This window comes from Prionailurus bengalensis, chromosome A1 (assembly GCF_016509475.1).
Source record: "Prionailurus bengalensis isolate Pbe53 chromosome A1, Fcat_Pben_1.1_paternal_pri, whole genome shotgun sequence".
NCBI classification, from domain to species: Eukaryota; Metazoa; Chordata; class Mammalia; order Carnivora; family Felidae; genus Prionailurus; species Prionailurus bengalensis.
The window spans coordinates 63046895-63072944 of record NC_057343.1 but is presented as its reverse complement, the minus strand read 5'-3'; positions in this window follow the sequence as shown (position 1 = coordinate 63072944).

Sequence of the window (26050 nt, the reverse complement as noted above, 5' to 3'; positions counted from 1 at the left end):
ATGGAAAATTACCAAAGAAGATCTAAATAAATCAGGAGATATTCTTCATCCATTGGAAGACTCACTCTTGTTAAGATGTTGATTCTTCCTAAACGGTGCTGAACAAGCAGATATCTGTATGAAAAAAAAATCTTGGCACAGACTTTAGATCTTTCACAAATACTAACTCAAAATGGATTATAGACCTAGATGTAAAATTCACATTTATGAAAATTCTTTAAAAAATAGGAAACAATCTACATTACCTTGAGTTTGGTCATAATTCCAACAGCATAATCCATGAAGGAAACATTGATAGCCTGGATTTTATTAAAATTTTAAACTTCTGCTCTGTAAAATGTGCCATTAAGAGAATTGAAAAACAAGCCACAAACTGCGAGAAAATATTATGAGATAGATGTCTAATAAAGGATATGTATCCATAAGATTCAAAGAATTTGTAAAAAACCCCAAACAATACTAACACAAACATCCTAATTAAATTTACTATTCTAACACAGGAAGCTGATAATTGAGCTTAATGGATGTTGAATATATGAAGACTCTCTGCACTACCTTCACAGTAACTCTGTAAATCTATAAATTTTTCTAATTTTTTTAAAGTTAATTACAAAATAAAGTAATCCAAGAGTTTGAAGGACAGTTAAGAAGAACCATCCACTCCCTCTAACTTCTCACCCATTATGGTGGAAGAATTGGGTCTGCCACACAGCAGAGATGGAGAAAGAAGATGGCACTACCCAAGCAGTCAAAAGAAGACGGAGCAAACAGCTTTGCCATGATTGACCCAGAGCTGCACTTCAAACACTTACATGAGTCTATGTAGTGACACAGAGCCATAAAATATCCATAGCTATAGACATGGAGACTGATGAAGATTTCTGGGTCTCTGAAGTGAAGATTCTGAAGCTCAGAGTGGAGCAATCAAGACTAGATCAGATTCAGATCTTAGCTCTGAATAAATGTGTTTTGTTCTAAGCAGGCCACCTATTGACTATAATATGTAAACATAACAGTAAACTATGGGTTAAACATATAGAGAGAGGCGCCTGGGTGGTTCAGTCAGTTATGCATCAGACTCTTGATTTTGGCTCAGGTCATGATCTCATGGTTTTGTGGGTTTGAGTCCCATGTTGGGTTCTGCACTGACAGCGTGGATCCTGCTTGGGATTTGCTGTCTCCCTCTCTCCCTGCCCCTCCTCCACTTGTGCTGTCTCTGTCTCTCTTGAAATAAATAAACTTAAAAAAAAAAAAAATATATATATATATATATATATATATATATATAGAGAGAGAGAGAGAGAGAGAGAGGGAATTAGCTAGGAAGGATACTTCATAAATATTGATTGCATGAATCAACAGATATCCTGAATTATGTATCTAGTTTGACAATACTATCCACAAATCAGTGGGAAGACACTAATGAAAAGACATTTAAGTTGAAAAATTTTATGTTTTAAATGATTTTCCCTAGGTAGCACATTTGTAACTGGGTAAAGGAAGACTAAGCATAAGAGAAAAACCAAAAGGCTGTTTGCACTCAAGAAAAATTAAGGCATGGGTGATGATACTAAAAGCAGAAACGGGGAAGATGGGCAAGGAGAAAATAATGGACAGCATTCAGTAACTTGGTAAATACAGAGAGTACAGAGTGAGGGAAATCGTGAAATTAAGCGACCAATTTTCTGTCCTTAACTGTCTTCTGACAGGCCTTCCATGTAGAAAGCAGTGCTGGTGCATCATAAATCAGATATTTAAATTATGTTATGTTTTGGACTTAATGAGATTGGTCCAGAGGGAAATTCAGGCGATCTTTATGTTGTGACAAAGTGTTCATTAGCCACGGTAATAGCTGATTTTAGAGATCATTTGTTTTCTGTGAAAAGGAAAAAAAATATATACACAATGTGTTTAAGTGGTTGTGCTGATGTTCCGTTTTGACAATAATTACTACACAATTGTGAAGGGAAATTGGTCATTCGTAACTTGTAGTGACAAATCTTAATCCTGTAGTAACTGCAAATGTACTCCATTACATGTGTAGTTGGCAGTAATCTGTAGCCCAGCACTCGTCCAGAAAGACAACAGTTGAGGACAAAACTCTCATTTCCTAGATGTATAATGTTCCTTGAAATAAATAGCCTAATAACTCTAGTTATCGAACTATACATTCTTTTATAACAGTATTAATATGCATTTCTTTACAAGGTCCACATTTATATTCAACTATCTGAAAAGACTAGGCAGTTGGCTTAATGAAATTCTTGTCATTTATATCGAGGTTAAAGATATGCACTGCTTTGTGTCTGAGTTTGGTTCTATATCATCTTTTGTTGCCAATGTTGTACCTTTAAACCAGTGCCATGTAATAAAGGCTTCATGAATATTAAACTCATTCCCCACAACAAAGTGGTCTAGTCACACACAAACTGTTACAGGTCAGTGTTATGACCAACTTCATGAACACAAGAAAATTGCTGCAGGGATGAGAAACACTTCCAAAAACAGGAAAATTAGTGAATATTTCTGGTGGACACCATTTAGTCATGATTGGTCAGTTCTCTTTCTCTCAAGTCTAGCAAGTCTAATATGTTCCAGGTAACTATAGTACCAGAAATTTTCTTAAACAGGTTTTTTGTTTTCCTTTATGATTGTAGATGCCTAAACACACATTTTTATACTTTTTATGTTTTTAAGCCATTTTCACAATAACAAATTTGAATGTAGACTATAAATATATGTTAGAAAAGGATAAAATTCCTTTGATTTCCATCCCTAATAGGATCCCTTGCCTACTTACCCAGAGATAATCACATTTATTATTTTGATGCTAGATCAAAATCTTTTCAGATTTCATTCTAAATTTTAAACACAGATACACAAATATTTGCTAAAGTTTATGTGTGTGTGTGTGTGTGTGTGTGTATCTAACTAAATATTTAGAAAGTGTTTACAAAGTGTGTGTGTGCATAACCTGGTAATGCCCTTATAACACACTCTGGAAATAGAAGTGTTTGTGTGCAAAAGAGACCTGTATGAGAATGTCATTGCCGTAGAATTTGCATAATAGCAATTAGAAGTTGGAAATAACCTTAATGCTTATGATTAAAGGGATGGCTGAAATAGTCAAGTATTTATGGATATATCTACATTATGAAATAGTATGTGGAAATTCATATTTAACAATTATTTAAAGAAAATAGAGTTTTTGTATATGTGCAAACATGGAAAACTATATGGATGCAAATTTTACAAAGGGATACTTGTTCATGATTGGATAAAAAGTTTGTATGGAGGCAATGACTGTACAGTGGCAAATGAGGCTACATAGGAAGCTCCTGTCAAAAAATGACATACTTCGTACTTTTGTTAAGCATTTTGGGACTCTCCCTTTCTGTTATTGCATAACAATAAAAATAGAAATTATTACATAATTGCAAGGTGAATGGAAGTTTACATATCAATTAAAATATATAAATTGGATATCTCAGATGTATGTGAGTTGGGGATGACATGTAATTGATAAGATGTTAATATCTATATGTTTATGTGACTTTGAATTTAACATGTGATTTCTGGACCAAGGCAGATATCAGTTCAGCAATAACTTCATCAGCCATGCATATGATGAAATATTCACATTTTGGTAAATATGACAGGGGATTTAATACTTGAGGGCAGGATGTGTTCTCATGATAGTTCAAATAATAGAGTGACATATGATTAATTAGAAATTTTACCGGAAGTTTTAAGCCAAATAAATAAAGACTTCTAGTTATCTAGTTTGGAGAGGAAGGATAAAGCTTTATTTGCAAATGACATGATCTGGTTGTTAGAAAATTCCAAAGGAACATACACACACACACACACCTACTAAAACTAATAACTGAGTAAAGCAAGGTCATAGAAGAAATCACCTTTATGGATTGGAAAACTCATTATTATAAAAATGACAATTCCCAAATTGATCTATAGATTCAACACATTCTTTCTGAAAATTCCAGCAGAATTTTCGTAAAAATTGTCAAGCCTCTCTTAAAATGTATATAGTAATTCCAATGACTAAAAATACCCCAAATTATTTTGAAAAACATGAACAAAGTTAAATGATCTATATTACCCAATTTCAAAATTTACTATGAAGCTACAGTAGCAACATAATATAGTGTTTCTCCAAAGATAGATGTGTAGCCAGTGAAAGAGAATTGACAATTCGGAAATTATTCCTTACATTTGACAATGGTGCCAAGACAATCTGGTGGCAAAGGGATAGGTGGTTTGTGTTTGTTGTTGCTGTTATTGTTTTACAAATGATGTTGGGAGGACTGGATATGCATATGCAAAGAAGTGAACTAAGACCTTGGTCTCACATACAAAAAAGGAATTCAAAATGGATCCTAGAATTAAATATATGATCCAAAACTATAAAACTTCTGGAAGAAAATTTAGAATAAAATCTTTGTGACCAGGGGTAACAAAGAGTTCTTAACTACAACACCAGAGTCCAATACAGGAAAAAAAAAAAAAGATAAATTGTACTATCTCAATATTAAAACCTTTGTACTTCAAAAGACACCAATAAGAAAGTGAAGTGACAAACAACAGATTGGGAGCAAATATTTGCAGATTATATAACTGATAGAGAACTTGTATTAATATATATAGAACTCTTATAACTCTGTAATAAAAAAAAAACATCCCAATGAAGCATTTCGCAAAACATTTGTATAGACATAACATTAAGGAAAATATTCAAATGGCCAATATGCATGTGAGAACATACTCAATATCATTAGTGATTAGGAAAATGCAAATTAAAACCACAATGAGATTTCACTTCATACCTGGTAGAATGGCTAATCAAAAAGATGGACAGTAACAAGTGTTGGTAATGATGTAGAGAAATGGAAATGGCCATTGCTGGTGGGAATGTAAAATGGTACCAAATATTGGAAAATAGTTTGTCAGCCTCAAACAGCTAAACATGAATTGAACACACAGTTCAGCAATTCCACTCTGTTTTTTTTAAATTAAAGCACCATATTATAGGGGCACCTGGGTGACTCAGTCGGTTAAGCATCTGACTTCAGCTCAGGTCATGATCTTGGTTCCTGAGTTTGAGCCCCACATCAGGCTCTGTGCCCACAGCTCAGAGTCTGGGACCTGCTTCAGATTCTGTGTCTCCCTCTCTCTTCCCCTCCCCTGCTCCACTCTGTCTCACTCTCTAAATAAATAAATAAATAAATAAATATAAAAAGCATTTTATGAAAAAAATATAAGCAAATATTATAAATGTCTTCCATAGAGAAGAAGATCTCCACTCCTCATCTTCTTTACCAGTTATCATTATTCAGAATGGATTTTTATTTCTTATTGCTGAGATATTTCTGAATAAGCTATTGGTATCTTTATTCATTGATTTTTCCAATTCTAGATGAAAGTTAAACCTTTTTACTTATCTTCCTTTTGTCTCAATATTCACTTTGCCATCCATGCAGTTATTTGTTACGTTATTTTTGATTTTTCATTTCCTTTATCTGTCTTCTGAAGCACCACTGTAGAAGTATTCATATTCCAGTCCCTTCTTCCAACTCTCCTACTGTTTTGTGCCTCCTGATGGGCAGCTACACCATTACTTTTACATTATCAAGATGCATCTATGTTGATATTCTCATTGGTAATTCTAGTTACATTTTTATTTTTTTATCATTGCTTGGTTCTAAAATTGTAAATCTTTGTTTTAAACAGAGTTTGAGACTATGTAATTTATTTTATATTTATTCATTTATTGCTGTAAAATCAAATGTTTTATGATTCCATTTCCTCCTCTGCTTTGCCTGGATATTAGAATTAAGATAATTGTGCCTCTCATGAAGATGGTGCATGCCATCAAAGTCACATGGATTTATTTGATCTTCAGTGCTCAAATTGTGTTCCAAAATGATTTGTTTCATATTTGAAACCTATAATTCTGGTAGATAATTTTTTTTTTGTTTTGACTTTGTCTTATTTTCTCTTTTCCCTTTATTAATAGAAGAATAGTGAATTTTCACATTATTTATAATTATTCAGGCTTCCAAAAATAACCATCAATCAACGTTTATCCCAAGGAATATTTCTCCTAGAATTCTTTTGACTACTCCCCAAAATAGAGCACTTGTTGACCAGGCTTCTTTTAGCTCTGCCAGCCTGAGATGTTCTCTGGGCTTAGAGTCTCTGTTTCGTGAGCCCCAGGACTTCCTCATTCTGAGACCTCTCTATTTATTGCAGGTTTTTCTCAAGCAACTTTCACAGCAAATTGCATGGAAGAAAAAGATCTTAGTAATTGAATATTTGAAAGTGTTTTTATTTTCTTTCACTGATAAAAATATTTCTGAACATGTAATTCCAGTTTCTAAAGATGTCCCTTCAGATATTTGAAGCACTTGTCTGACATCTTTTAGAGTTTCATGATGCTAATTAGAAGGTGCATGCCATCTGTTCACAGTCTCTTTGTAGGTAATCTTTTTCCTTTCTCCCTCCATGTTTTTATGATTTTATCTTATTCTTAAAGCACAGACATTTTACAAGCATGTGTCTATAAGGAGGTTTTTTTTTTAAGTCATGTTTTTAACTCCACAGACCTTTTCAGTATGAAAACCCATACATTTCTTAAGCTTTAGACGTCCTTCTTAGAATTTTTTAATTGTTTTCTTTACTTCTTCATCCCACAAAACATCAACCCAGTAGTTCTAATCCTGTTTTGAGAAATTTTGTTAGAGTAATACTGGACTTTTAGGAGTGATCTAGCATATTTCTTCATGCTATCTCTCTTAAACTGCAAATCTAACTCACTACCCTACTCTCAATTGATGACCTGGCTTGGCATTTCATTGAATACAGTGAAGCAATCAGGAAAAAAAAAATTCCATAAACTGCCACCTCCAGTTCTACCCACTTACTAGCATATATCATTGATGTCTCTCCTATTATAATAATTAAGTCTGTGTACTCCTATTCAGGGTGACCTTGTGCATTACATCCCCCTTCTCCTCCTCAAATACTGTAGTAGGTTTCATTGCTTCATGCCGTGATTTCTTTCTGAAGTTGAAGCACTTTTTCATTAGTTGCTTGTAATTTTGGTGGTTGACTTCCCTCATCTGTTTCTGTCCAGTGTTTAGGCTCTGCTGAAGAGAGCTGTCTTACCCAAAGCTGTACCCTCTTTCCAGGACAGCCAGCTTCCAGTGACTGGTGAGTAAAGGGTATAAAATTGTTGCTCCCTCACTCGAATTTAGCACAGATTGAGAGGTCCTTGTTGGACTGGACTTGTCCAGTCCTGTATCTTTTGCGCTCTTACAGACAGGGTTGGCAATGTAATTTTCAGAGCCCAGTGCAATTTGAAATTGTAGAGCCCTTTGTTCAAAAATGATTAACAATTCCAAATGGTGAGAGTAGAGCATAAAATTAAGAGTGGGGCCCTTCTGAGCATGAGGCTCTGTACAATTGCACACAGGTCACCTTCCCACGAAGCCCACCCTGCCCGCAGGACCTCATCCTCAGAACACTCCCCCAAAAATACAATATAAATATGAATGAAAATACATATTTTGGTGTCTGTTTCTCAGAGACACCAATGTGCAATAAGTACCTATATCCAGTATTTCTTTTTTTTTCTTTTTATTTAGAATCAGGTTAGTAATATACAGTGTAGTCTGGGCTTCAGGAGTAGAACTCAGTGATTCATCTCTTACATATGACACCCAGTGGTCACCTGGAAGAGTGCCCTCCTTAATGCCCATCACCCATTTAACCCATTCCCCCACCCAACCCTCTCCAGCAACCCTCAGTTTGTTCTCTGTATTTAAGAGTCTCTTATGGTTTGCCTCTCTCTCTCCAGTATTTCTCTTTAATATCTTCTGCCTATGAAAATTGTCCTTTCCTGGGATGTCGGCGTGGCTTAGTTGGTTAGGCATCCGATTTTGGTTCAGGTCATGATCTTGCAGTTCATGAGTTCGAACCCTGCATTGGGCTCTGTGCTGACAGTTCAGAGCCTGGAGCCTCCTTCAGATTCTGTGTCTCCCTCTTTCACTGCCCCTCCCCTGCTCACTCTGTGTCTCTCTCTCTCTCTCTTTCAAAAATAAACATTAGAAAATTGTCTTTTTCTCTTTACTACATTATTTTTATGAGCAAATAAATAAGGTGTCCTTTATATCATCCTAAAAACAAAGAAAGCTTATCAAAGCGGATATTATGCTTACGTCTATAATTCTCCTATTCCTCATAATTACTTAAGTTAGGTTTTTTTTTCTCCCACTATTAACCAAAATGACTCTTCTCAAGGTCACCAATGATGTAAAAGATCATCTGGTGTCAACCCTCAGTTTCCATTCTCTTTGACTTAGCAGTAACAATGACATATTTGATCAATTTCTTCCCCTTGAAAGACTTTATTTTTTGTTATTTCTAGGACCACATTCAAGCTGTTTTCTCCCTTTTCTGCACTTGTTTTTAGCCTCCTTTCACTGTTCTTTATAATGTTCTCGGCTTCTAAATGTTTGAGTGCCTCAGGGCTCGGTCTTGGATTTCTTTTTTTATATTCATATCATTCCCTTTGTGAACATCCAGTTCCATGATTGAAGTAACTTCATTAAAAAAAAAAAAAGTCCCTAACTTAAATCTGCAGCAGGACTTCTCCTTTTAATTCTTGTTACTACTATGCATTAATCATATAAATCCTGCTGTTTTTCTGAATAAGGTAGTCATAACATCTACAAGTAATGATAATTTTTTCTTTTCTTTTAATACTTACAGCTATTTTTCCCCTGAGAGCATTGACTAAAACCACAATGGTTTTAATCATTGAGTAAATGGTTGTAATCATTGATATCTTTCTCTTATTCCTGATTTTGAAGATAATATTTCTAATCTTTTTCCATTAAGTATAATGTATTATCTTCTGTTTAGTGTAGAATAGTGATAACTTAAACAAAGAACAAAAATGAAAGAAAGTAAAATAAGTTATTAGGAAAATATGTATCTGATATCATAAGTAACGTTAAAATGTAAGAGACCATTGGTCACAATGGGTTGTCCAGAATCGGCTGTACACCTTATAGAACATATAATTGATAGGATTTGCTGATGAAACAATTACATGTAGTAAGAGAAAGGGGGAAAGACTGAGACAACTCCAAAGTTCATTGCCTCAAGAATTGTATTAATGGAACAGTCATTTACTAATATAAGTACTATAGATTGACCATGTTTGCAATGGGGAATATTAGGGAGCATCATATTAGACTTGGCACTTTTGAGATGTCAAGTATTTACCATCTCATTAGTGAATGATGAGTAAGAAATGGAATACAGCACTCTGACATTTGCCCCTTCTGTTTCTTAGACCAGTTTGAAGTACCTGCAGAGTGAAGGGTTAGAAGTAGAATCTGAGAGAAGTATTTTTCAAGAGGGAGTTCAGCCTCAGAGAAGAGGGGAAAAGAAATAAAATTAACACTAGAAAGCTAAAACAAAGCCCTAGGAAAAAAATGTGTTGTATTGGCATAAGAAAAGATAGATAACTCAACAGAACAAAATGGAGTCTTTAGGGACAGACAGGGTAACAAGCATGTGAAGAGACACACAAACTCATTAGTAATTAATGGCATGAAAATTGTCACTGTACACCTGTTAAACTGTTCATAATTAGAAATCTAGACAATGCTAGGTGTTAGTAAAATGTAAACATTTTAAACATGGATGCTGAGCATACAAACTGCTACAGACATGCTGCAGAGCAATTTGATGCAAACTCACTCAAATTAAGTGTTTACATATTTTTGACTTTTTCCAGTGAGGGTCTCACACATGTCTAAGAAGAGACCTGAGCAGGGATGTGGGGAGTTGTAGGCAAGCTGGGTGTCCATCAGTGGGGTGGGGTAGAATGGGAAGCTTGCATATCTCACATAGATGGTGTTCACAAGCTTAACCACCACAGAGTGTCCTTTGGTCTTCCCCGGAACATGCAGAGGTAGGCAGTTGCAAGCAATTGCCACAAGGCCCTTGTGTGTGCCAGAGAGATGCCTTATTTTGCAGAAAGCAGTTTCTTATGCATCACGCTAGTTCTAGTAATGGATAGAGTATACTTCCTTGCCATTGCCCATCAGGTGCATATACAGACCATAAAATCACCTAACAATAGTCAAGAATTTGATCCTCCATGACTGAGTGACCCACTGCTTGTCATCTAGCATCTGGTCCCTCTAGTTCAGTGACACCTATGGGCCAGAAATAACAGACACACGGCTGATTTTGCTTATGCTGTGCCTATTTGGGACTACTGTGTCTTCTCTTTGCCGGGACAAATCTATGGCACACTTGGCAGGCCCTCCAAATGGCTGCAGTATCCCTTAGAGATTGTTAGATTTTTTGACAGATGGTGAACAGGTAAAAAATGGTGGATGCCCATAAAAAAGTACTACAAAGCAACTAGAAGCCATTTGTTACATATACACAGAAAACATGAATGGATTTTAAAATGCAGAGTCTTGGGTAAAAATAAGCAAAACACCAAAATGAAGTCAAAGCAGAGTAATATTTTCTTAAATTAATATGTATACAAACAAATGGGAGTAAAAATAGGGAGTTGCAGTAGTAATTAAATAAAATGAGAGGAGCCCAGCACAAATTCTGATGATAGTGCATATAGCTTTAGAATTTGATTAACTCTGTTTTCTGTATCTAAAATTTACAGAACCAAAATGAAATACAAACACTGACAAAAACAAAAATTGAGAAATTGCTGTCTGTAAGATCAGGGCCTAGAGCATGAAATAAATACAGTTACTAGACAGAAAGTCTTTGTAGTGCTTTCTTTAGGGAAAATAAAATCAATTTCTGGTGTTATGCTCAGTAGCCATGCATTTATCCGCAACCCCAAGCATTAAAGTTGTCAGAAATTAGATATTTTAGTTTATAGGTTGAGTTACCCTGTAGGTTAATGGACAGGTTAGTTGATTCCTGGGATCTCCGGTGACCAATTACTCTTTGGAAAGAAGATTTCTTCTCTTTGTAAAACCTTGAAATGCAATATACATGCTATTCTCATCTTCCTTTACCATTGGGTTATTTACCTAAAAGCTTTATAATAGAGCCTACGTGGAGGGATTCTAATATGATTAACCCTTCCAAGAAAGCTGTTCTCAGTTAAGTCCAGTCTGGATTTCTGTCTTGGATGATGCTGTATATTAATTGGCATTTAACTGCTACAGGAGATCAAAAACCCAAATTTAATCTGTGTAAGCAGAACCTACTGGTAACACAACTAGAAAGATCAGAAAATATTTAATTTATTCATCTAAGGGAAGATTGACCTGAAAGGACTTTAAGAAACTTAAGCAATGAAACTACTGTGTTTTTGTGAAAAAAAGTGAGATTTTCTTTTAAAAGATGAGGTTTAAGTTCTGAGACTGTAATTCAGAGGTTGTTTCAATTGGTTTGAATTTGAGCAAGTAGATTTCACCTCTTAGAATGTTAGTTTCCTCAACTTTGAGAGAGAGATGATAACATGAATCACAGGGCTATTCTAGACCAAAAATGAGAAAATATATTAAAGATTTTGTTCATGAACTGGAAACTTTTTACAGAGTACATATATGTATAATATATGAAGATACCTATTACATGTGTGCATGTAGTAGAGCAATGAAATAAAAATAATCACTTTGGAAGAACAATTCATCTTTTACAAAACCAAATTCTGAGGTTGGCTAAATACAAACAAATGTATAGAGCACTAAATAAAGCAGTGTTTTGCCTTTACACAGAAAATGTGTATAGGCAAATAAGCAGGAAGTGATTTTCTATTGTGTGAAATTTTCAGTAAGTCCAGAATTTAATTTTGTCTATCTTCTGAGATTTCAGAGGACAAATGTTGGGTGGGATAAAGTGGCATGGTTCCTTTCAGCACAAATAAGCAAGGCTATTTTCAAAAATGAGTGTCTAGTCATTGAATTGTCCTATAAAATACGAAAATGTTTGGGCTTGTCTTCTGGATTAAACACATGCAGTCATTGAACTTATATCTATATACTTATATACTATAGTCTAGTATATCTACTAGAAGCAAGAGTTTTGCTCATCCCTTATCCCATTGATAAGAGTATAAATCTCTTGTGGTATTTTCTTTATTTCCACTCAATTGGTCTATTTCAATCCTCTCTACCTGTCATTTAAGCAGATCAATGAAAGAGCCCTGAGGCACACACATGGCTCAGTTCATTAAGCATCTGACTCTTGATTTCAGATCAGATCATGATCTCAAGTGTGTGGGTTTGACCTCCAGTCAGGCTCTGAGCTGACAGTGCAGAGCCTGCTTGGGATTCTCTCTCTTCCTCTCTCTCTGCCCCGCCCCCATCAAAATAAATAAATTAATAAATAAAAACTAAAAAAAAAAAAAGAAAGAAAGAAAAGAAAAACAGATCAATGAAAGGGTCCAGTAGATGTACCATATAAAGTATTAAAAATGGCAAAAAAAAACAAAAAAAGCTTTTTTAAAGTTGGGCTGTGTGTGTGTGTGTGTGTGTGTGTGTGTGTGTGTATAGTTAGGCTACATGTTTGAAACATACCTTGTCCTTTCCTGATCTCACTTGAACCACTTGAGAAACTTCTGGCCCATTCCTGAGATCAGAAATGGCAAAAATGTCAGGGAGGGGAAACAGAAGATTCTGCAAAGTAAAACAATTTGATGGGTAAAGAGATAAGATTCCAAATGAGAAAAAGCAAGTTCCTTAACAAAAGCAATAGGGGCACCAAAGGGAGAGAAATAGTTTTAGAGCTCACTTCATGAGGGGGAACCAAGTCCACTTACAACATATCGGCTAGGGATCCCAATTCAAATTACTTAAAATTAAAGTATATTAATTTAACAGGAATTTGAACCATGATTTTTTTATGTTTAGATTTTTTCATTCTCATTATTTCCATGAAGTGCTGCCATAGCTATTAGTATTTAAAAATCCTTAACAAATCTATAAATTACTGAAAGTCTCACAATATCATAAATATTTCAGTTTAGATGTGTTATCTTTTACAAGAAGGACAGTGGCATGACATTTGCTTACACTTATCTCCTGGACTGTTTTTTATTGCCCTTGGAGTGTGAGGGATTAGAGACAGAATCTGATGAAACTAGGTGTGTGTGGCACTTCTGGTCACTCTGTGCCGAAACACCTCTTCTGAGGAGGATCTGGGGGTAACACATGCCCTAGCTGTGGGGAGGCACTCTCTGCTCTCCACGAAATCTTGTGCTGGTCCTCAGAATGCCCAAACCTGTAAACCTCCAGATGTGGTGTGTTTGTCTAGAACATTGGCATTTTCGTAAGGAATTGTAGAAGAAGTAAAGCTTCTCTGAGGTCTTTGTTACCTGTCAGTGTGCCGAGGAGGGAATCTGCTTAGGCAGCAGCCTAGCTTGAAAGAATGTGTGAACATTTCTTTGAGAGGAACAAAACTGTAAGTTCACTTCCCATTCACCCTAATATCAAGCTTTCAAGGTATTTTATGTGTGTGAGTGTTTAACATGGGAGGCATGCCTAAATATATGGACAATGCTTTTATCTGTGAGCCCTTGCTTCTATAGCAAGCCTCCTTAATGCTCATGTTGCTACATGTTCTATGTCCAGCTGGGTATCATGAAACCTGCAGAATGCACCACCACTCCACAGCCAAGATGCTGCTCACAAACTTCTAGTTTTGATCGAAAGCTTCCTAATTTGATCCCTCTGGTATCTTTCACCTTGCGCCCCTCCCCAGTTGCTCCATTGCGTACCTTTAGTCATGCCATTTGATTGCCAGAATGTTGCCTTAGCTTCCCCTCACCATGATATTTATTAAGATCTCAGTCCTTTGGTCATTCTTTCCACTTTTATAGCCTCTAGTAAAGTCATGTTAAATGTAGTTAGTCTACTGGGGTGCCTGAGTGGCTCATTTGGTTAAGCATCTGACTTCGGCTCAGGTCATGATCTCACAGTTTGTGGATTTGAGCCCCGTGTCAGGCTCTGTGTTGACAGCTCAGAGCCTGGAGCCTGCTTAAAAAATTAAAAAAAAATGTAGTTTATTACGAGTTCACCTTAGCCTTCACATAGCAGTATATTTTAAGAATTTTTTAGTAAAATTTTCGTACAATTGTGGGAGTAACCACAGGCTTCTCTCACCAAATATTGGCCAATCTTGAGTGGAGAGGGCGAAGGTATTAGTAGTCTCAGTCCAAGTCAGATTGCATTTTAGCTTCCTGTCTCTGGTTCTGGATCCTAGGGTAGCACTGTCTATTTCTGGATCTTATAATTGTACAAATGAGAGCAGTTACTTTCCAGTATCAGTAGTTCACTGACCATAATGTGTTGTCAGTGTAGACTCGGAGAAATTTCTGCTCTGAACGGGGAAAAGGATATTTGCAATACTCTGAAAAATGAGAAAGCTCTCCTCTCATTTCTATATACTCAACTTTCACCCAACTGAATCTTACTTCTTGTTACCACTGAGAGAACATCACACTTTCTTCCAGTCTCTTCCATCTCTGTTCCAGCTCTTCTTTTATCTATCTTCAATCCTAGTTGTGAAGATAGCTTGTCTTTAGTGCCATCCAAGAGTTTATTCCCTATCAATCTTGTAATGATTGCATTGGATTTACAGAGGTTGCCTCTTCCAGGGAATATATTTCATTTGAGTTAAAGCAATAGAGTGACACCAAACCTGTGGATGAGATACTTGGGGGAATAGTCTCACTATTATCTACAAAAAAGGCCCTGTGCATAGAAACATTGTGTGTGGAGAGGATGGGAAGTGGTGAAGAAGTAATATGGAAGCTTTGGAAAGGAAGGAGGGGTGGTGGAAGGGAGTCAGGCTGGTTTCTGTGATTGTTAAAAGTGACTTCCAAAGGTAGTCGGAGCTTCTATGTGTATAAATGGAGAGGGAACAGGAAGGGCTATACAAACATTAGCTTTGTCTTTAGCGTTGTCCAGTTGTATTCTATTCAGCCTTTCTGAAAAATTTGACTAACTGCATATTGGATGCTAAAAAATGAAACCTATAAGAAATGAAGTTAGTAAAGTTCATGGATAAGTATATTCAACAGATATTATAATTCTGTTTGTTCCCAATTCACTCTTGAAAACTGTTCAGAAAATTCTTGAATAATTTACATTATATAATGAATGATTCCTCAATAATGAGATTGTCCACATTATGTGTTTATTGCCTTTTATTCTTATTGTTGTGTTGGATAGGATTCAAGTATTCAATTATAAAGATTATGTTGGAAATGTTAATTTTTAATTTAAAAGTCTATAAGCCAAATATTCATATTGGTATGGCTGCTTGTTTTACTTTGGTCAAGATCTGATACATTTAGATTAATGACTTTTAAGATATCAGGCAGCATGCATTTATATTGATGAGTTCTATTATGAAGTTTTAATTTTTTTTCAGACAGGATAGTCTTAGACATTGTACATTCTAATGTTATCTATTCACTTAGAGATTTTTATTTGGATGCAAATATTAATATTAAAACATAAACACAAAATACACAGCTATTATTCATGTATGTTGCTTGTACTAGGATATCAGCATTATAATATAAAAATCATTGAGGAAATAAAAAAGGAAGAAATATAGAAATTCATCTTTTATTATTGAATTTACTAAAGTACAATGTATATATAATCATCCAAATATGATCTTATCTTTTTTTACATTTTCTCATGGGCTTAATATATTAAGCTTAGTTTTCGGGGCGCCTGGGTGGCTCAGTTGGTTAGGCGACCAACTTTGGCTCAGGTCATGATCTTGCAGTTTGTGAGTTCCAGCCCCGCGTCAGGCTCTGTGCTGACAGCTCAGAGCTGGAGCCTGCTTCGGATTCTGTGTCTCTCCCCTCTCTGCCCCCTCCCCTGCTCACACCCTGTGTTTCTCTGTCTCTCAGTAATAAATAAACATTAACAAAATTAAAAATATATACATATATTAAGCTTAGTTTTAATTTCTGTAAATGGAAGCTTTCACATCTATAAAAGAGCTCTTCCCAGTAAATCTTGGCTCACCCAAAACATCTGGAGACTAGATAGTCCCAAACAACAGACTGTAATAGTCACAGTAAACATAAAGTTTCCAGGGATGCTGCCTTCAAACATAGCCAGCCAGTCATAAACTCCCTTAACCCACCTCATCCTTCCTTCCTGTGGAAACCACAATCAAGGCGCTTGCCCACAGCTTTATTTTCACTGCCTCTTGACTGATCACATGCTTTTCTGAGTGGCCCTGTGTGGCATACTATGCTCTCCTCAGGAAATGGTGAGTATAACAAAACTGTAAAACTCTTTATTTCCTCCATCTTGATCTTCATCTGGCCTCACCATCTCTCACTCAAGGTAATATGGTTCAAACACAACCACAAGATCTAACTGTCATTTGGAAAGATATGCATTTAAGTGGTCACATATAAATAAAATTAAAATTAAATGAATGATATATGGAATTATACTACTTTTCTGAAAAGGTAATGAAAATTGCCTGCCCTTTCTTTGGAGTAAATTAGTAGAGTCTAATAAAAACAAGTGGAGTTCAAAATGGTTTTTATTTCTACTGGCAATGACTTCTGTGTGTACTACTTCCTGTGAAGCATGTGAGGCATAGTAAATGGAAGGAAAAGAATTTGTATAATTATGAGATTTATTTCTTCACAATTTAAACAATGAGAACAAATTATACTTTCTAAATTCCAGGAAAGAATTAAAAGGAAAGAGAGTACTGAGAAAATCCACAAGGGCATTTTAGGTGCTAGTGCTATTACTTTAATCAAATTGACATTGTATGCTCAGTCTGTCTCCACTGGTAATATATAACTGTGCTGATCCTTGTATTATAATAAATTTATTGGTATTAAGAAACTATTGAAAATACAAAAATAATTAAAATGCCAAAGCCACATCTATTATTATAACTCAGCTTAGAAAATTGTGAAAGCCTATCATATTAAATTGGATAGTGGCACACGATGGAATGTTGTCCAAGGCAATTTTTACGGAAAAAGATGGGTTAGCTGGCATGAATATCCTATAATTTTTAATTAATTGACAACTTTGCATAAGAGGTTAAAAAGAATATCAGTGAAAAAATTATACAAAGTTCTTCCTGTGTCTCAAAATTTTGAGCTACTAAGCAGTAGGTAAGGATTAAGGACTGTACTATTCTAAAGAACCATCTCAAGACATCTTGTTGATATTAGATATAGATATTAGACATAGATATTAAAGTTGAGAAGATCCTGATGATATGTCATTCCTACTTTTTAAAGTCATTTTTCCTTTTATTTTATCTTATTTTTACTATAATGCATTTTTAAAGTTTATTTATTTATTTTGAGATAAAGGGGGTTTAGGGGCAGAGAGAGAGAGAGAATCTCAAGCAGGCTCTGCACTGTAGTGCAGAGCTCAAAGTGGGGCTTGAGCTCATGAGCTGTGAGATGATGACCTGAGCTGAAATAAAGATTCAAGGTGGATAATTAACTGAACCACCCAGGCACTCCACAGAGTATATTTATTTTTAATAAATATTAAATTTACTTCTACATATGACAATAACTTGCACAGGAAACTAATTCTTTGTAATCCCTTATTTTCATGTTTCCCTTTATTTTTAAGTTATAATTAATATACACTAAAGTTGATAATTTTTAGTATATAGCTCTGCAAAAATTAACAAATGCTATTAAGTGAAACCACCACTCTAATCAAGATACAGAACAGTTTCAGGGCACCTGGGTGGCACAGTCAGTTAAGCAACCACACTTGATTTCATCTTAGGTCATGATCTCATGGTCCATGGGATTGAACCCCTGCTTTGGACTCTGTCTCTCTCTTTTTCTGCCCCTCCTCTGCCCTCTCTCTCTCTCTCTCTCTCTCAAAATAAATAATTAAAAAAAAAGATATAGAATAGTTCCATCAGTACCAAAAATTCTTCTGTGGTTCTTTGTTGCCAATTTCTTCTGCCTACTCTTAACCCTAGAAATTGCTAACCTGCTTTCAGTACTACTATTTGACCTCATAGACAATGTCACATAATCACAGTGATACAGTATGTAGCCTTTGGCTCTCATTTTCCAAATTTAGCATAATTCATTTGAGATTTGTAGTAAACTATAAAATGGTCCTCCAAAGCTATCGACACTCCCATTCCTTGAGCCTATGATTATGTTTTCTTACATGACAGAAGAGATCCTACAGAAGGAATTAACGTTGCTAATAAGTTGACTTAATTTTGATGAAGTCCAATTTACCAGTTTTTATTTTATGTATCATATTTTTAATGTCATACTGAAGAGATATTACCTTAACCCAGTCACAAAGATATTGTTCTGAATTCTTCAAGCTTTATGGTGTATCACATTCAGGCGTATGATTAATTTCTGAGTTAATTTTTAGTATGATGCCAGATATGGATGAAGGTTATTGTTGTTGTTGCTGTTGTTGTTGTTGCATTAGTGTGGAATTCCAATTATACCAAAACAATTTGTTGAAATGCAACCTTTTTTGGTTGAGAGTTAGGTATCACATCATCCACACATACAACTAGATAACACTCACATCAGTGTATATAACCCAGAAAATGACCCTAAGACTGGCAGAACAGACTCTCCACAGTAAATGTGAGAAGAAGTGACATCAAAGAGGATAGGAAGGGCAGAGATGCAGTCAGTAGCTAAAGGACCCATGAAACTGTCTGCAATACAAAAGGGACTCTGCAGGCATGGATAGGGGAGAGAAACAGACTATCACACCAGGGACCCCACACAGGGAAGATGAGTCCCCATACCATTTAGCTTTGAAAATATGAGAGGTTGAATTTCTTGAATTCTTATAATCAGTGGGACTTAACACCCGGAACTTTAAACATCAGCAGGATTAGCTCTAGGAAAGCCAGGAGGAGAGGAAACTGAGTCCCCACCCTTACGAAGTACAAAAAACAATCCTGTGGAGATACAACATAGAGACAGTGGTTGAAAAACACCTGGAGTATACAGGAGGTATTTTTGTTTACTAATCTGAGCTTGTGCTGAGGAGGCAGGGAAACTTGGGTGACTTCTTCAGGAACAAAGGAGCTGGTGGGCATCATTTCTTTCCCCGACCCTCCATCATAGACACATGGACACCTGCAGGAACCAATGTGGCCCCAAAATTCACTACCTAACTTGCTAACAGTGCATTCCACACCCATGTTCCCTTGCAAAAACGCCTTCTCCAATCAGGCCTGGGTTTCAGGTCTTCTCTCACAACAGACCCACAGAAACCTTGATAACACTCCCCACCCTGCCTCTGCATTCTACCTCCTACAATACTCTTGGTCAGAGCCCAACCAAAGAGGTGTCATAAGGCTGGCAGTGTGTAAGCAACCAGCCCCAACAGGAGCCTGCACAACTCCAAAGTGACTCCTGCCTTTGGGAGAAAGAATGATAACCACACACCCCAGTCTGACTTGGACCTAATAGAGGGCTGGGAGCAGACATCTGGTCTGAGCTTCTCAGGGAATAAAACAAGGAAAATACCTTGCAATTCAGTGCTACTATTTTTTTGACAAATGTCCGGTGTGACTCAACTCAAATACAAGGCAGCCCCAGACTGGCTCTCTAACAACGACCAAACCCTGCCCAAAATAGACAAAGAGAGCCATTGCAGACAACTGGACTGAAGGAAAATACAGCTCAGCCACAACAGCAGGGCACATGCAGCCCACAGAGGAGAGGAGACATCACTGAAGCAGCAGGTTCTGGTGAATAGGGAACGTTGCACTGTAGGAACATTGCACTGTAGGACCTTTGCATCATAAGGCTACTACTTTCAAAAAAAGGACATATAACTGACTTTCCTAACACATAGAAACAGACACTGAAAGTCAGACAAAATGAGGAGATAGAGGAGTATGTCCCAAATGAAAGAACATGACAATATCACAGCAAGAGATCTAAATGAAACAGACATAAGTAATATGCCTAACAAAGAATTTAAGCTAATGGTCATATAAAGATACTCACTGGACTTAAAACTAGTGGAGGAACTCAGTGAAGCCCTTAACAAAGAGATAGAAAACATAAAAAAAAAATCAATTAGAGAAGAATTTGATAACTAAAATTAGTAATACACTAGATGAAATAAAGTAGAGGAAGTAGAAGAACAGATCGGCAACCTGGAGGACAGAGTAGTGGAAAGCAATCCAGCTGAACAAGAGAGAGAAAAAAAATAATAAAAAAAATGAAAATAAACTTAGGGAAATGAGTGACACCATCAAGCCTAATAACACTTGTATTATAGAGATCCCAGAAAGAGAAGAGAGTCAAAAGAGGGCAGAAAATTTATTTGAAGAAATAATAGCTGAAAACTTCCCCAATCTAGAGAATAAAACATAAATCCAGATCCAGGAGGCACAGAAATAATCCAAAAAATTCAACTCAAGGAGGTCCACACCAAGACTCATAGTAATTAAAATGGCAAAAAGTAATGATAAAGAGAGAATTTTAAAAGCAGCAGGGGAAAAGAAATAGTTACATACAAGGGAAATGCCATAAGGTTGTCAGCAAATTTTTCAGCTGAAACTTTATCGGCCAGAAGGGAGTGGCATGATATAGTCAAAGTGCTGAATGGAAAAAAAAAAAAAGAACCAAAACAAAAAAAACCAATAGCTAAGCATACTCTATCCAGTGAGTCTATCATTCAGAATAGGAGGAGAGATAAAGAATTTCCCAGACAAAAGAAGTTAAAGGAATTCATTAGCACTAAACCACGCCTATAAGAAATGATAAAGAGGATTCTTTGAGTGGAAAGGAAAGACCATAAGTAGGAATAAGAAAAGTAGGAAGCACAGAAATAGTAAAAATAAGTATATCTATAAAAATCAGTCAAGAGACTCACAGAATAAAAGGTTGTAGAGTATGATACCATATACCTAAAATGTTGGGGGGAGAGATATAAAGAATGGGTTCAAATTTAAGCAATTATCAACTTAATATAAACTACTATATGCAGAAGATGTTGTATACAAACCTAATGGTAACCACAAATCAAAAACCAGTAATAGATATACAAATAAGAAAGAGAAAGGAATGCAGGTATATCACCAAAGCCAACAAACCATGAGAGAAGAGAGGAGTAAGGAACAGACAAATATACAAAAGCAACCATAAAACAAGTAACAAAATGGCAACAAGTATATACCTATCAATAATTACTTTGAATGAAAAAAGGACTAAATGCTCCAATCAAAAGATATAAGATGATGGGATGGATAAAAAAAAATGCATCTATATGCTGCCTACAAGAGACTCAGTTTAGAGCTAAAGACACATGGAGATTGAAAATAAAGGGTGGAAAAGCTTTTATCATGTAGATAGAAGTTTAAAGAAAGCCAGGTTAGCAATACTTTTATTGGACAAAATAGATTTTAAAACAGACTGTAACAAGGGACCAAAAAGGACCCTATATAACCACAAAGGGAAGAATTCAACAAGAAGATATAACAATTGCAAATTTTTATGCATCCAACCTGGGAGAACCCAAATATATAAATCAGCTAATAAATATAAAGGTAGTAATTGATAGTAATTCAATATAGTAGGGGACTTTGATACCCCACTGACATCAGTGGATAGATCTTCAAATAGAAAATCACAACGAAACAATGGCTTTGAATGACACACCAGACCAGATGAATTTAGCAGATATATCCAGAGCTTTCCATCCTAGAATAGCAGAATACATCTTCTTTTCAAGTACACATGGAATATTCTGCAGAATAGATCACATATCAGGCCATAAAACAAGTCTCAACAAATTCAAAAAGATCAAAGTCATACCATACATCTTTTCCAACCACAGTGCTCTGAAAGTAGAAATCAACTATAAGAAAAATACGAAAAGAACACAAATACATGGAGTTTAAAAAACATGTCACTAAACAATAAGTGGTTCAACCAAGAAATCAAAGAGTAAATTAAAAATACAAGGAGACAAATGAAACACAATGGTCCAAAATCTTTGGGATGCAGCAATACAGGCCTACATCACAAAGTGAGTAAAATCTCAGATAAACAACTAAAGGAGCTAGAAAATGAACAAACAAACCAAAAACCAGTAAACAGAGGAAATAATAATGATTAGAGCTGAAATAAACAAAATAGAAATTAAACAACAAAAAATAACAGATAAATGAAACCATTATCTGGCTCTTTGAAAAGGTCAACAAAATTGACACACCTTTAGCAAGACTCATCAAAAATAAAAAAGGAGGACACATATAAACAAAATTAGAAATGAAAGAGGAGAAATAAATGTACCACAGAAATACAAAAGATTATAAGAGATATTATGAAAATTATATGCCAACATATTGGACAACCTAGAAGAAATGGATAAATTCTAGAAAAATATCAACTCCCAAAATGGAATTGGGAAGAAATAAAAAAAAAAAAAATTGACCAGACTGATTATCAGCAATGAACTTGAATTAATAATAAAAAACTCCCTGAAAACAAAAGTCCAGGACCAGATGGCTTCACAGATTAAAGGGTTAATACACATTGTTCTCAAAATATCCTCAAAAACAGAAAGGAAGGAAAACTTCCAAATTCATTTTATGAAGCCAGCATTACCCTGATACCAAAACTAGATAAAGACACTACACACATAAAAAAGAGAATTATAGGCCAATATCTCTCATGAACATATATGCAAAAACCCTCAACAAAACATTAGCAAATTTAATCCAAAAACACATTAACAAAATCACTTACCATGATCAAATGGGATTTATTCATGGGATGCAAGTGTGGTTCAATATTTACAACTCAATCAACACATCACATCAGTAAGAGAAAGTATAAAAACCATATGATCATTTCACTAGAGGTAGAAAAACATTTTATAAATTTCAACATTCATTCATGATAGTCACTCTCAAAAAAGTAGATTTAGAGGGAATATACCTCAATATAATGATAGCCATATATTAAAAACCCATAGCTAACATCATAAACAGTGGTGAAAAACTGAGAGCTTCCCCACAAGGTCAGGAATAAGACAAGGATGTCCACTTTCACCACTTTTATTCAACATAGTACTGGGAGTCCTAATCACAGCAATCTGACAACAAAAAGAAATAAAAAGCATCCAAATTGGTAAGGAAGAATTAAAACTGTCACTATTTGTAGATGACATGATTCCATAGATAGAAAACTTAAAGATGCCACCAAAAAAGTACCAGAACTGATAAATGAATTCAGAGGTGTCACAAGATACAAAATCAGTATACAAAATCCATTTCATTTCTATACACTAATAATGAAATATCAGAAAGAGAAATTAAGAAAACAGTCACACTTATAATTGTACCAAAAATAATAAAATACCTGGGAATAAACTTAAAGATCTGTAATCCAAAAAATATAAAACATGGATGAAAGAAGTTGAAGATGACACAAGCATATGGAAAAATACTCCATGCTAATGGATTGGAAGAAAAAATATTGTTAAAATGTCTATACTACCCAAAGAAATCTACAGATTTAATGAAATCCCTATCAAAATACCAACAGCATTTTTCATAGAACTGGAACAAACAATCCTAAAATTTGCATGGTACCACAAAAGATCCCAAATAACCAAAACAATTTAAAAAGAAAAAACAAAGCTGGGGGTATCACAATCTCCGTTTTCAAGATATAGTACAAAGCTGTAGTAATTAAAACAGTATATATTGTCACAAAATAGACACAGAGATCAATAGCACAGAACAGAGACACAGAAACAAACCCATGATTATATGGTCAATTAATCTTTGACAAAGGAGACAATTTCTTCAAAAATTTTTGTTGAGCAAACTGGACAGCAATATACAAAAGAATGAAATTGGACCACTTTTTCCCACCATACACAAAAATAAATTCAAAATGGATTAAAGATCTAAATGTGAGACCTAAAACCATAAAAATTCTAGAAGAGAGCACAGGCAGTAGTTTCTCTGACATTGGCCATAGCACTATTTTTCTAGATAGGTCCCCTAAGGCAAGGGAAACAAAAACAAGAATGAACTATTGGGACTGCATCAAAATAAAAAACTTCTGCATAGCAAAAGAAACAGCCAACAAAATCAAAAGACAATCTATTGAATGTGAGAAGATATTTGCAAATCACATATCTGACATATCTGATAAAGGGATAGTACACAAAATACGTAAAGAACTTATAAAACTTGGGGCACCTGAGTGATTAATTGGTTGAGTGTCTGACTACAGCTCAGGTCATGATCTCATAGTTCCCATTGGGCTCTCTGCTATCAGCCTGGAGCCTGCTTCAGATCCTTTATCCCCCTCTCTCTCTGCACCTCCCTTGAACCTGGTCTTCTTTTTTTCTTTCATCAGTGTTGAGTAGTTTTCTGCATACAGTTCTTCTGTATATTTTATTGATGAATACCTAATATTTCATGTTTCTTGGTGGTATGGCAAGTGGTCTTTAGTTTTAAAGTTGAATTTCCTATTGTCCATTACTAGTGTTTAGAAATACAATTGATTTTTACATTTGCATTGTATTGATATTAACCTTGCATCCTACAATTTTGTTAAACTCACTTATTAGTTCTATTAGCTTTTCTGTAGCTACTAATAAATTATTTACATAGACAATCATGTGGTTTGCAAATAGAATCAGTTTTATCTCTTTCCTTCCAATCTCATGTTGTTTATTTCTGTTTCTTGCATTATTGCCTCAGCTCAGTTAGTTTCTTCACATTCATGTGTTGATAATCACTCTGCTCAAAAGGACCTTCTGAAGACCTCTGGAGATCTCTTCCTGTGCAAGTCTTTTCACTCTGGAGCCTTGCCCTGTGGATTGAGTTGTCTTAGCCTCTTTCAACCCTCAACTCAGGGATACCCTGGCTTTGCCTTATTCTGCCCTTTCCTCTAGGCATTAAGCTGGGGCATTCATGTTTCCCATCTCTTAGGGATCACTGCTCTTGTGCTTATTTAATTTATTTATTTTGGGGTGCCTGGGTGGCTCAGCCAGTCAAGTGACTGACTCTTGGTTTTGGCTCACGTCATGATCTCACTGTTTGTGAGTTCAAGCCCTGGGGTCGGGCTCTGTGTCAACGGCATGGAGTCTGCTTGGGATTCTCTCTCTCCCTCTCTCTCTCTGCCCCTTCCCTGCTCATTCTGTCTCTCTCAAAATAAATAAATAAACTTAAAAACCTAAGTTTATTTTTTAGATTTATTTTTGAATTTAAGGGTAGATGGTAAATATGATACTTGTTACTTCATTTTGGGTGGAAGCTGAATTGACTACCTCTTCTTATATTCTTGATATTGATTGAATATGACCAAATAAACTGAAAATGACAATGATAAAAATAATTCAACTTCCTATTTATTACATGCCAGAAACATCAAGGAATTTCTACTATAGTACATTCAGTACTATACTGAAGGAAAATGATAAAAGCCTAACTCACAATTCACTTCTATGAGAAAATAGCATAGCATTATAATTAAGAGAAAAAAACTTGAAATACCTGGTTTTGAGTTCTCTCAAAAGTAGTCCATGACATATAATCCTCAGAGCTAGTAATTTATTGGAGAGTCAATCTCATAGTGTGGAGGGAAGAGTGGCATGAGTTAGACACAGAAGGAAGAAAACCCAAAATGAAACCTTACAGAATGACTACCAAAATCATTCCTAACAGGTTGGAAGTTGGGACATTAATTGATCAACTCCCTCTTCCCCTTTGTTAAAAATTGTACCTGGGTTGGGGCACCTGGGTTGCTCAGTCGGTTAAGCATCCAACTTCGACTCAGGTCATGATCTCACATTTGTGGGTCTGAGCCCCACATCGAGCCCTGTGCTGACAACTAGGAGCCTGGAACCTGCTTCTGAATCTGTGTCTCCCTCTCTCTGTCCCTCCCCTCCCTGCTCACGTGCTCTCTCTCTCTCAAAAATAAATAAACATTAAATTTTTTTTAAAAAAAGAATTGCCCCTGGGAGTGTTAACT